Here is a 13,381-nt window from a genome sequence, read left to right on the forward strand (position 1 = left end):
GTTTCACCACCTCACTTTGCAACCTAGGAGGTCCCCCTTCAGTTCTGATTCAGGCTCAAAACTAGCCATGTATGCAAGATCAAAACATCAGATTAAATTCTCCCACAGTAGCAAAAAGTGCTTTTCATGGCAGGAGTGTTTTCTCTACCTCATAATAGCAGCAATCAATTTATATCTAAAAGGCTATTTGTGTTTCTTTGTATTTCTATTTCCTTTTTGTTTTCTCATAGGAATATTCTTTAGCTTTTATAAGAAAGTGAATAACCACACAGTATTTCCATTCCTTAAATATAGTCTATCTAGGTTTATAATACAATATTTTCTTCTCTTTCTTCCTTAAAAACTTGTAATCATCTCAGGAGCTGGTTGAGAAGACAGAGTTGGTATGCCAAGCTTTCCAGAGACTTTTCTGTCCTGTTCAGATAGCTGGCAAAGCAGCTTTGTTCCTTTTATATCACTGGAACTCCCACACCCACCAAACAGCCAATTTTCTTCTTTTTCAGTACATTGAGATCTTGATATTAAAGGATTGACTTGTCAGAAATTACTGCAGTCTCAGAAATTTTTGAATTCTGTGCTGTCTTTATCAAAAGCATACTAACCAAAAAGATACATTTGTCAGCGATTTTTCCCTGCTTACACATAAAAAATATAGAAATGGAATGTGAAGCCATTGATAAATACTTAGAAGAGAATGGGGAACCTGATGGTATTGAGGTGTAGAGTCTGGGTGCTTCAGAAGAGCTGGCAGCTGAGAACTTGGGGAAGTGGGAACTACAGAAGCAACAGCATGGTTGTAGAACAACTTCAGACAAGCGAGTTTTTTTATTTTACCACTGTTGTGTTAGTCAAGTATTTTGAAAACTGGAGCAAGTATACTTCTAAAATTCAGACTAGGAGACAAAGGTCAATCTAAAACCAATATCTTACTTGAATGACTTGCAGTTTAGAAAACAGTAAAACAGAAGTTTCAACAATAAAATTACCAGAGTTCCAAGAAAACAAGTAACGATCTTTTAGTCTTTAAACACCAAATCCAGCAGTTAAGTCCCACTCAATATTATTGAAATAGCATCAAAACTAAGCACAGTCAATGATGTGAATCTAAATATCCAAAACATGCATCTTGTAGAAGAGTATACACACAACATCTTTCTTCCTTGTGTCTCTTAAGCTGCTAGGTATTTTATGTGATAGCCTGGGTTTCCTAACTGTAGGAAATATACATTACTACATTCTTGTCATATTCTTATTCTCTTCAAAATGTCTTTCCCCTTGTTTCACAGGCAATACACAAAGAAAAGCAAGCACCAGTCATTCTGAGGGTGTAATGGACATTTCAGTTGATTCTTTGCCTCAAGGGTTTGTCATTAAACTATTTATGTAGCTTTTGGCTATTATGTGCTACTTAGTAAGCTGAAGAAGCAAGTGTTAAGTCACATTACATATTCCTCAAAAATCTATTGGTTGAAAGTGCTATGTCACACTTAGGCTAAAGGTGAGATAATTTTGATTAACATAGCCAAATGCTTTACTAGTCAGTTGAATACAAAATAGAAACTAAGAGTATGACTGTCCATGATATAGGCAGTTCTTACTGTAGTAACCTATGCCCAGAAAACTGATGTTTGACTTTGCAGTTGCACATGGGAATAACTAACATCATAACATGTTCTGCATAAGACTAGTCATTTGGTCATAAAGTAGAATTTGCAGTTAAAAGTAAGCACTGAATTCTCTATCGAAGTCTCTGTTATTTTGGTTTCTTGCACTGTGTTATCATCAGAAATTATTTCAAGCAGCAATAGGTTTGGGTGGCTCAAGTCGACATAAACCTGTCAGAATTCCCAGAGACTTCTGTTTGTTCAAAAAGGAGAGGAAAGACAGAAATAGGAATTGAGACTGCAAAGTCTGTTAGGTAGAAATGCAGTATCTTCATTGTATTCCTGAAATTTTAAAAAGTGATTTTTGACTACCAGCTATGGCACAGATTCCCAGGGTAGTGAACTGGATAGTTTCTAATTTAGTCCTGTCCTTGGGCATTGATTGTGATCACTGAGCAATGGTTTGGGAAAAAAAAAGACTGTATTTGGAATACGGTCTTCTAATTTCAGATGTGGAGTAAGAACCCACTTTCTGGTTATATATGGATAAAGTTCTTTTCACATTAATGACATGTTCTGCAAAAAGATAGCCATGCAATACTGTAGGCAATGAATTCTAAAGCCTTGACAGTATCTTCATGCATTTCTTCAACGGTCACTGTGTTGTGAGAGGGGATTTTTTGAACAGGCATGTCTGTCCATATAGAACTATTCCACATACTGTGGGTTATATATTCCTCTGCTAACATGACTAAATGATGTCATACAACGATCATCACCTTCCAACTTTTGTCTCCGTTAGGGCCTGTCAAATGCACTGTAAAATAGTTTTGTGTTGTTTGTTTTTTTTTGGTCAAGTGTTAAAAGACCTCCCTTAGCTATGTATATACGTATGTATATATTTATTTGTTTTTATATGGAGGGCATAATATTGGCTGCATGACATATTTTTCTGGACCTAGATGAAGAAAAAGATTGCATACTTTTTTTTGTTCCATCTGTTTGAATTGACAGAGGCCAAGGAATTTTATCTGTCTTTAACTTATTCCATGACAAGCTGAAGAACTTTGGTCAGAGGTATTTAGAAACAATGAGATTAGATTCAGTAAAAATGAGGGTTCTATTCATTGCATTATGTTCTATTCATTGCAGAGTTTTAGGTATAAAAGATTAGTTCTTATTTTGACTCTGTTCTTTATTTTGTCCATGGAACTGAGCACATATTGCATGAATATCAATATGTGTTTTAATTCAGTTTTGTGTGCATACTGAAAGCTTATCCAAATTCTTTTTAAAAAATGTAAGTGGAAACACAATAAGATATGGCATTCTCCAGAAGTTTATAATTGTCTCACCTTCAAATCATTTTATAAATGTCTGATAGATATTTTGTCACTTCTGTTTTGAAACAATAATGTTTTAATACTATATGGGTAAACTCATATGGAAGCTGATGAACCAGCTGCTTGACACTTTGTGACCTGTAGACACCAATTAGCTTTAAATTTACCAAAGCCTTAGTGTTTCATAGGTCCAAGTATGTGATAGGTTGTGGCAGTAGCATTTGTCCTTTGCTAGAGCTTCTCTTAACTCAGATGAGGAGGAATGCTCAAAATTCCCTTGAATTTCAGTGATAATCTTGATAGGATTCTGTCCTGAAGGTCACGTGGGCAATGTGCATTAGCTACCTGTCTTTGGCATATCTGGAATGGAGGTGGGCACCCCAGACATTCATTAATGTCACCGCTCCCCTTCAGAGACTCCATAGTGATGTCTACCCTCTGTAGGGTGAGCAGGCAAGTCTTTAGGGAACCTGTGTTTTATCTTCTAAGTGTATTGGGCTGGCAGAATATAAATGGGTTGATTGCGGCATTTGGAAAGACACATAGGTGCCCAGTCATAGTTGGGTGCAGGTGATATAGGCAAGAAGACTAAGGAAGGGAAACAAAAGAGAGAAAAAACAGAAAGTCAAGACAAATTGCAAAGCAGGCTGGGCAGCTGTGCTCAAGCAGTGCATCTAGATGTTCCACAGTGGGACTTGAATGATCCTTGACTTGAATATACAGACCAGGCAGAAGCTTGTTTGGATGTTTTTTAGGCTATCTGCATCTGTATGCAACACCTGAGACCTGCAATCCTACTTATATACATATATATACATATATATATATATATACACGCTCATATATGTATATAATATGCTCAGGAGTAGTCTGAGCATAGACATGCTTTTGCTATTTCCAAGGTTGTTTGGAAAGTGCCAGTTTAGCACCTTCACAATGTTCAGCTAGTCAGAGCCTACATGGGATCACATTGATAACTTCACCATACTGTTCACAGAGAAACATCATCCACTGGGCTTTTGACATTGTCAATCATTCTGTGTATAAGTGAAATTTACCCTGCACCCAGGAATCTATGTTTATGTCAGTGAATGCATACTGCCCCTTAAACATAATGACAGAGTGCAATGGTGATATGATTCTTGAGGTTCTGCCGCTCATGGTTTACAGTTCATCACACTCCCCCTTCAGCAGATAGGACTGCTTTTTACTTGTCAAAAATTCTACAAGCATTGTGTAGGACTTGAAGTATGTCTCTTAGTTGGATTAAACTGTCCTCTGCCTTTTCTGCCTCCTTCTTTCCCACCATTGTTAAGTATCTGAAGTACAGATGCTGTATTTATCATCCTTGGAACAGTTTAGAGTTGATCTGATTTTGTATGTTGTATGTTCTGTAATGATAACACATGAATATGTAAGAAAATTTTGTCCCTCCTGACTTGGTGGCTCACATCTATCTAGCACATATATGTGTGTTATCTATCTGTTGCCCAGATTTATGCTATGTAACTGGTCTTGAACAAAGAGAAAGGAAGCTAAATGGAAAAAATCTGAATCATGCTCTGAAAGCACCAATTTTTCTCTATTGACTAGAGAGAGAGAAATTAGGACCAACTGTTTCTAATTTAAGTGTTTTAGTTAAGTAGCGTTATTAGGCAGGTAAAATTCAAGGTCTGGAATCCACTGTAACAAAATTGTGTGGATATATGTGGCCATGAAAGATGAGAAGAAAACTGTGTGTGTTTGCTTGAATGTCAGGTGTTGTATTCTGACATTTCATAAATTTCTCATATCCCTAGATAGGAAAAAAAAAAGGGGGGGGGAAATTGCTGAAGTTACATTCTAAGGAAACATTCCTTATTGTGTTATTTTGCAGTCTATCTGTTCATTTTTGAGTCTGCAACATCCTCAAATCCCGCAGGCTTTAAGCCCCTCAATGTTACAGAACTAAGGAAAAAATTCTTTTCCGTTATCAGTGAAAATATATAACAGAGGATTTATGAAAATGAAAAGTAAAAATGAAATAAAAGCATAGAAACTATCAATTCATTACTCAAATGATGGCCTGGAGAAAAGAAACTTTCAGCAACATAACCAGCCAGTACACTCCCAATTTGATCAAAAATAAATTCATGGCAGAGTGAAAGTAGGTAAAAGTAGCTGAAATCTCTCATTTCGACTTACACAACATCTACAGCTGCTGTTAAAATAAGACTTTTACTGTGCCAAGGAGACACTTTCAGCAAAGTAAAACTCATTTTGTGTATGACCTTTAAAAGTCATCAGTTTCAGATGACCTCCTCACATACAATGTAGTCCGCCTTTTCAGTTAGTAATGAACTGTCTGCTCTAATACTTTCAGGTAAAGCGGCAGTTAAAGTTATAAATGTGGAGAAAATAAGTTTCCAGGCTTATCTTATTGGCTTCATCTTTTAAACGCCATCAGACCTGCACAACAAACTAACTTAATACAGCCCCAGAATAAAGTTATCAAGGTACCCGAAGGAGAACGTCTTGCATTTTTCATTTAAGTAAAATGTATGGCAAAACTGAACTTGTAAATATGTCAAAGCCTGATAAATTCTTTTATACTTGGCACCAACTAGAGAAAAGATTTTAAATTTTAAAAATGCTGTGCTACAGCTGGTTACTTACTATCAGTATTAATTTATAAAACAGTAAACTAATCCAGTATTTGCATGACCAGAGACACATACTTGGTGTAAAATAAAGTCATCATTTCAATTAAAAAAAACACCAGTTTTTAAACTCTTCTTGAAAACGTACAGTAAAGTGTTTTGATATGTATCACTTTGAAGAAAACCTTGCTAATGCTGTATGACTGGCTTTCAAGATAAAATGCTCTCACTAGTGTAGAGAAACCATTTCCGCAAATTCAGAATATTAAAATGAAACAGTCAGTCAATAAAAGTACTGTGAGAGGAAAAACGATTTTTAGAAATAGGAGAGCTGGGAACAGGTGCTTAAATTATTTACTGTGTTCATGAGGGTATAGAGAGATATGTTCACATTTTTTCAGGTTGTAGGAGTTTGAGGGTAAACTGCAAATGGATTGTTTCAGTTCATTATAATTGTTTTGGGGAACGTTGATAATAGCCTATAGAATGACATACAGGATTGCAAACAAATGTTACAAACCCCTGTTAGCCTGATTGCAATAAATATAAGAAATCTCTAGACAGCTCTGGTTAAAATCTCACTAAAAATAATTTTAAAAACCCTACTGCATAATTTCTATAACCAATTATTTAATTTGGTTCATGCAATTTTATGAAGATAGTCGTTTTAATCTGATTTTTGTTGTTGAAAGATGCTATTGAAATTATTATTTGCATATCTAAACTGATAACATTTAAATATGTACACTAAATTTTCTGTTAATTTAGGATTTCTCATATCTGTAAAACCAAAATGATAAATCAGCTAATGAAACTATTTAACATCTGTGTGTGGCCAAATACTTATCCTTCAAGTCTATGAGTTTCGTTAATTATTTCACAAAGATACCATGAAGAACCTTGATGAAAGTGGAAGTTTTGATAAAAAATCAACTGTTCATATTAAATAATTGGAGACGAAAAATGGATGAATTGTAGCTAATAATTGTTTAATAAATCAAATCTGATGATCCTTGGAAACTAACTTACTAATACTTAATATTGGCTCTCTCCAGTGTCAACATTTAATGAAGTTGGGGTGCCTAGAACAACTGCTTCATTTCCTGTATAACCACAATTCATTTAATGATCAATGACAGTCTGTACCTGAGGCAGGAATCCTTTGTTAAAAAAAAAAAAAAAAAGTAAGTGGATACAGAAAGTCCTGGAAAGTTGGGTTATACAGTTATTTTCAACTGTCGTATTTCCTGAATATTAGTCCTTGCAATGGGAAACAATATTTTTGTTGTTGTTGTCGTTGTTGTCGTTGTTGTTCCTTCTCACTTCCCCCAACTTTAATATCATAAGGTTTTAAAAAGTAAAGCAGTTTATGAAACAGAATTACAGAATCATAGAATAGCTCAGGTTGGAAGGAGCCTCTGAAGGCCATCTGGTCCAACACCCCCAGAACCACCTAGAACAGGTTTTTAAGAACCATGTCCAGGCAGCTTCTGAATATCTCCAAGGAGAGAAACTCCACAACATCTTTGGGTGACCTGTTCCATTGCAAGGTCACCCACACAGTGAAGAAGTATTTCCTGATGTTCAAGTGAAACCTCCTGTGTTTCAGTTTGTGTTCCTTGCCTCTGGAATAGCTTGTGGCTTCTTAGCTCAGGGGTCCTATAGAAGCAATTTTATCCCCTTAATGGAACTTTTTACTCATTAAAAAAAACTGTTCACACCTAACATGTTTACAGAGGATGCCCAGGTATGGACGTGCAGAACTTTGGTACAAAGTGGTATGTAAGGGACTATTTTGTGCCTCTTTAGGTAAGGCTTTCTTACATGTTTGGCTTAGAACTGCGTAAGCAGCCTCTTGTTTCTTTCTTTCCTGAAATGAGAAATATATTGTTTGCTCTATTCTAAGGGTAAAACTGGGAAATCTAAATTTGTAAAGAAGTTTTTTGAAAATTCAGCTGTTATGGTTCAGTGGAAAAAATGGAGACTTAAATTCTTGTCATTAAACTCAGTGAGATCTCACTGGCATTGTGTGGATGATAGATAAGTCACCTTATCTTATCTCCTGTCCAGAGACTGAGTTCCATGCAGTGGTTTCCTACAGCATTGCACAGCTCTATGGCCTTGGGAAAACAAGATAGGTAATTAGAAAGTTTGGAAATTTTAGCAGCTTTCTAAGATGTTCTATTTTAAAAGGTATTTCTCTTATTCCAGAAGTATATTCTGGTTATGTTTCATGTCTCTATGCAAGATTCATGCTATTATTAGAACTACAGTAAAACTGTCTTAAAAAAAAAAAAAAAAAAGCTTCAGTAATGACAGAGTTCCATATTCTCTTCAAGAGTTATTGTTAAAAACATTTTTCCATTTAGAAAAATGTAAATGGAGAATGAAAAAAAAAAATCACTATAGTGCTTTGATCAATTAGTTTGATTTAAAGTATCTGGAAGCAGGGTTATGTTTATAGTGGAGTATGGCCACCATACATGCTTATGCATATATGAAAATATAGAATATGAAAAAATACATTACAGTTACATTATATGGCTCTGCTTGAAGAGATTGCTGTAAAGTCAGGGTGTTTGTAGAAAAGACAATCAGAAGAAACCTTCTAGACTGTCAATCCAGTCCCTGCTATAGTGAGTAAATACAGATTATAATCCTGACCATAAATTTCACTTTTTGGACTCTGAATTTTATTTGCACTTAGACTTGACTGTCTACAGTAGAGCCCTGTCCTGTCTCCCACCTCCAAAATTATTTGATTTTTTTTTTTCTTATTTCCATCCTAAAATTATACACTGTTAATTCATACTCATTTATTCTGGTGCCTTGTTCTTTATTTTAAATAGCTATTCTCCCTTCATGATATATATTCCTGGATGTATTTATAGAGAGCAATCAGGTCTTCTGGAATTAATACTTTTAAAATAGAAATTACTAATTGCCTTCTTATTTCATGCAAATCCTATGGGCTGGAGGTCCCTCGCTAGCCTGGACTACTGGTGAGATTTTCATCTTCATATGCAGGGTGCTCCGTTTTGCTGGTCCTGTACCCTGTAGAAGCAGATGCTCAAGGGGATAAAGGCAGAGAAAAGGAAAGTAGGAATATTTTGAGCTGCCTGTGATGGCAAGGTTTAGGCAGTTATCTACCTTTTATACCCATAATCCCACAGTTTTATGTTCCATCCTTTAGGAAAGCTGTACTTTTCTTTGCCTTTATTTTACATCAGTATTTGAGGAAATACTTTGTTTATCCAAGTGCTGAGCTAATCTAACTCTGAACACCCACATTAAATATGATCCATTTCTTAAAGAGAGGCAAGAACATCATCTTTGTCTGCTAAAATTACAGTTTCCAAAAGACATTCGATATACAGAATCAGACAAAGCTCACTGTGTTGAATTTCTATCTGTTTATTAGAGTTTCTGTGTTGGCTAAATTTCATTGATTTACAAAGCACCCATTCTTAACTCTTTTCAAAGGCCATAATATAATTTACCCAGTCCCCCTCCAAAAAAGAAGGGGCAGTTGTATTTGCAGGTGTAAACATTAGATGTTCCCATGGTTGATATTTCATGAGAGTGTTATAACTGAAAAACAGCAATCCAGCAATTCTTCTATTTTACTAGGGAAAAACAGAACTACACATATCAGACTTATGAGGAGCAGAAGGGGAGAAAAACCTTTGAACCAGACTCCCTCTGCCACCTTGCTAGTTATTTTTCAATTGCAGATTAAAGGTCCATCACTGCAGGTGAGAAGGATTTAGATGGGGCTCAGAATGTGAATTTCCCCTCTCTGCATGTCTCCCCCATGAAGCAAACAGGTCATAAAAACAACTGCCTTCCTTTGTCTGGATTCATCAGCTCTATAAGAAAAGCTCATCTGTTTCAGTTTGGGAATGAAGCTCAAAACACTTTCAGAATATCACTGCTGATAAGCAGGAAGATTCAAGAGGGTGTTGGAAATCAGCTTTTGCTGGAGCTCTAGGTTCAGTTCACCTTCCTAGCTCACCACAAGGATGTGTGAATAATTTCATCCCTCTAAAAAGTTTAGAAGAAAACCACAGAAACGCTAAATTGCAAAGGTCCTTGTCCAAGAGCATCTAGGAACAACTTACGTAATGATGCCTTGTATCAAAAGGAAGGAGCTTAAATTAACAAGTGACGGTGTGGTTCACAAAATTACATTACATTAAATAGCTGCAACTGTTACTTCTTCAGTGTGAAAGCACTGTTACCTGTAACTGGGAGGATATATGTCTATATCCTTTGTCAAATCTCTGCTCTCTGTCTCTGATTTTGTGTTTCTTCTAAACCACAGGTCAGCCGGGCATCTTCATATTTAATGTTTCAAAGGATCAGAAGTGTGAAGAAAATTCTGAACTATCTAGTGAAGGAAAAGACAGGTCTGTGATGGTTCAACAAACTCAGTAAGGACTTGACAAGTAAACAGCTTGCAGTAATGCTTAGCATCCCTGAACTGCTGACTCCTGGGCACCAAAGGATTAAGAAGATTTTATTCTCAAAGGAGAAACACTGACTAAGGGTAGGGTTTTCATTTTTATTTTATTATTATTATTTTCATAAGAGGCATTTGTGGTTTACTGCCAACACTAGAAAAATTGCACCGATAAACAAATTATACCACGATAGTATATGTAGCCTGTGAGGGGAGGTGCTGCTTGCAACATGCATTTTTACAACATGCTATAAAAGAGATGCAATTTGCACTTGCTGACATTGAACTCTCATCACAGTCAACTAGCTATTGCAAAGCAAGTAACAGGGTGTGCTTTTCTGTTGTAAACAGAATTTATATATGCTTCCTCACATCTTATCTAATCCACTTGATAAAACATATGATTGGAAATACCCATACACACAGATAGCTAACATTTAATATTTTCTCCTCCAGCTTCTTTCTGTTTTCCTTGGTTCCTTAAATGAGTTCTCTTATGTAAGATTTAGAAATGCTGGCTTTTGTGGAAAAATGTTATCTTCCACCTGTTTGAAAATCATCTAGCACTGTTGTGTTCATTATAAACAAAAAAGAAAACAAACAATGAAGTTATTGACCAAACTTTTCTCTTAAAGGTGTACTCATGGATTTTCAGTAAAGAAGCTGTCACTTTAAGGGAGATGGTATGAAAGGAGCCTTTTTTCAAATTGTGTTCATTCTGGCATGTGTTTCTGTTAGCTTCCTGCACTGATTCAGTACTGGAGACAGTAAGATGTTACGTTTACGTTATGTTTCTATGGCAGTTCTTTATAATTTGTGGTTTTGATTTGTAGTGTTGTTCTTATATAATTCAGTATGGGATAGCTGCAGTAAAGTGTTTCAGGTGGCTGATTGTCTGTGAGCAAGGGTATTTCATGTTCAAAATGTTTCTCTTTGTGATGATATGAATAGCTATTTAAGCTTTACAAATTGTTACATGTGATTTGAATCACAAGGATTGGTGAATAATAATGTATTATTTAGTAAGTGAAGGGTTTTTTAATTATTAAAAACACAAACAACTCAGGAGTGTGAGGAAAGACCATCTGAGGGTGAATATGTATGGCTGCTGGGCCAGAAAACTGTGAATGAAAGGTCACTAAAATAGTAAATTCTATACTTAAAAATGGGGGGGGGGGGGGAATAGAACCTATATCCATATTTCATGGAAGGAATATAAAGCAATTGACCTTGATTTACTCTTTGTGCAGTTCTTCTGGCTGAGGTCTTAATTCCCGCGACTAGTTTGAGATTTCTGGTATCTCATTGTTCCACAGTAATAAATATTTTGCTGTCCAAAGGGAAGTAGAATTGCCCATGAGTCCTATAGTTCTGCTATAGTTCTGTGCTTTCTGCTTCATGTCATGTTGTGTACAATATCTTACGCAGCTGAACCCTTCTTTAGACAGTATTCCCATTTCCAGTTAAAGTAAAGGATCTTCTCCCTGTTACTGGAATAGTAGCAGACTTACTCAGTGCAGGTGTTGTCTGTTCCATGCTCCCATTTTTCTTATTTAATGTGTCTTCATTTCAGGACACTGAAAACTCTTCCAAGAGACCCTTTTCTCATTAATGGATTGACCTGGTAGACAACTGAGGCTGTTTTACTCCATTTCCATGCACTAGACCAAATAAGTGTGGGGTGAGTGCTGGCAGAGGGTGAAATGCATTTGAACGCATTTGACCCTCATGTGAGAACGCATGAGAAGTAGGGTAGGTGGATAGGTAGAGAGGGGAGAGAGGCAAACCTCTCTGCCCTGTGATAACTGCATTTTAAAAGCAATGCTATGTACCATAAAATTACATTTCCTCATCTCCTGTTTCATTATGTGCTCCCTATTTCCTTTTGCTCATCTTCAACTGCATCTAGTCTGGAGGCAGGCTTTGGTTTGCTAACATCAAGATTTCATGTTTTTGTCTTGTGATCAAATCGGGTCCCTCAGGAGTTTTTCTCCCCTGTACTCCCCTCCTCTTTCTCCCAGATTTTGATTGACCGTTACCAGAAGATTCTTCTTCAGGTAGTGTTGCATTGGAATGCATAAATTCACGTGAAAATGTTGATCTCTTCTGCACTATGCTTCATACAACTGTACACTTCAGTAGTGAACCCAAAGTAATTTCTGAAAAACCGTAATTTACCATGAGGCATGGCAAGAAGTTCTGTCTCTCATATTTTGTTTGCATCTGGATTTTGATAGGAGTAGAGTTTCTTGGTAAGTGTAGAATTTTTGTCTTTGAATCTGTGCCGTGGTACAGTTCCTTATGTCAGGTTTACACTGATGATGAGAACCCTCTTTGTACTGAATGACGCTGACAGGAATAGATGACCAAATATTATACAAGGATGGACTTATGGTTGTCCTAGAAAGACTGCCACAGACAATTTTAAGATGCATCATTCTACTTGTATCAGATGGAAATGAGGATCTGGGGAAAAGATCAGGGCAAAACAGGTGTGAGCCCTTCTGTGCTGGGACTAAGGACTATCTGTGCTGGGACTATCTGTCATGTAAATGGATCTCTAATTAACCAGTCACATGTCACAGGTAAGAAATGTAGAACAGTGAGCCTCCTTCTGCCTGGAAGAAAATTTTATTCTTAGTTGTATCCTTGTTGATGTGGGCTCATGAAAATGACTGAAAGAGATGGCACTACTGTTCCCATGAGGAAATTCTGGCTTGGAATTAAGCTGTGGTAGGGCTGCTTCACTTGAGATGGGAGAACTTAATTCTAAAGAAAATAGTGAAAAAAACAAAGTTACTTACCAAGAAAAATGATGCACTATCCTGCTGGTAGGTTCCCTGACTATTTAAAGAACTTTTTAAGAAACTTTATTTTTAATCTATGATTTTGCCCCTCAGTTAGTGGCACCAGGTTGCTAGGTAGAGTTTGTCTTCTTCTGCCACTGTACAAGACTATATTCCCATTCTAGCGTGTCCCACTCTAGTGCAAGCACAATGGTGGCCTTTTGGAGGTAAGGTAAAATATATTTCTTTTGTTAGGACTCTAACAAGCTCTTTGGAAGCTGCTGTCTGTTTCTGTTCATTGGTGTTTGAGGACGAACACAAATGCCAAGCTGCAAGGAGGACTAGCTGCCTCCTAGTCTGGAATCAAAGGAGGATATAGAGGATGTGTCCTTGTCTTCTTATGGCTCATTGATACCAGCTGTTTACTAGGGGCATACTCTATGCCAAGGCATAATTTAACAAGACAATTTTCAAATTGTAGGCATAGGTGAGATATCTCAGGTGATTTGCTTACTTTGAAATTCGTGACTTGAATGGGGCTGCTGAA

At 36.5% G+C, this 13,381-nt stretch overlaps 1 long non-coding RNA gene across 2 annotated transcripts in view; it reads left to right on the forward strand.

Annotated features, from left to right (window-relative positions):
* The window catches only part of LOC308192740, a 56,403-nt gene that overhangs the window by 36,526 nt on the left and 6,496 nt on the right, over positions 1-13,381 (forward strand). Inside the window, exons 5-7 of one of the 2 annotated variants that reach the window (XR_013949072.1) lie at positions 9,911-10,135; positions 10,684-10,731; positions 11,622-11,729. This is a non-coding gene — a long non-coding RNA (uncharacterized lncRNA). The remainder of the gene's footprint in view (positions 1-9,910; positions 10,136-10,683; positions 10,732-11,621; positions 11,730-13,381) is intronic. The other variant, XR_013949071.1, reaches the window with a different exon arrangement.

This window comes from Anser brachyrhynchus, assembly GCF_964034855.1.
Source record: "Anser brachyrhynchus genome assembly, chromosome: 3".
NCBI lineage: Eukaryota > Metazoa > Chordata > Aves > Anseriformes > Anatidae > Anser > Anser brachyrhynchus.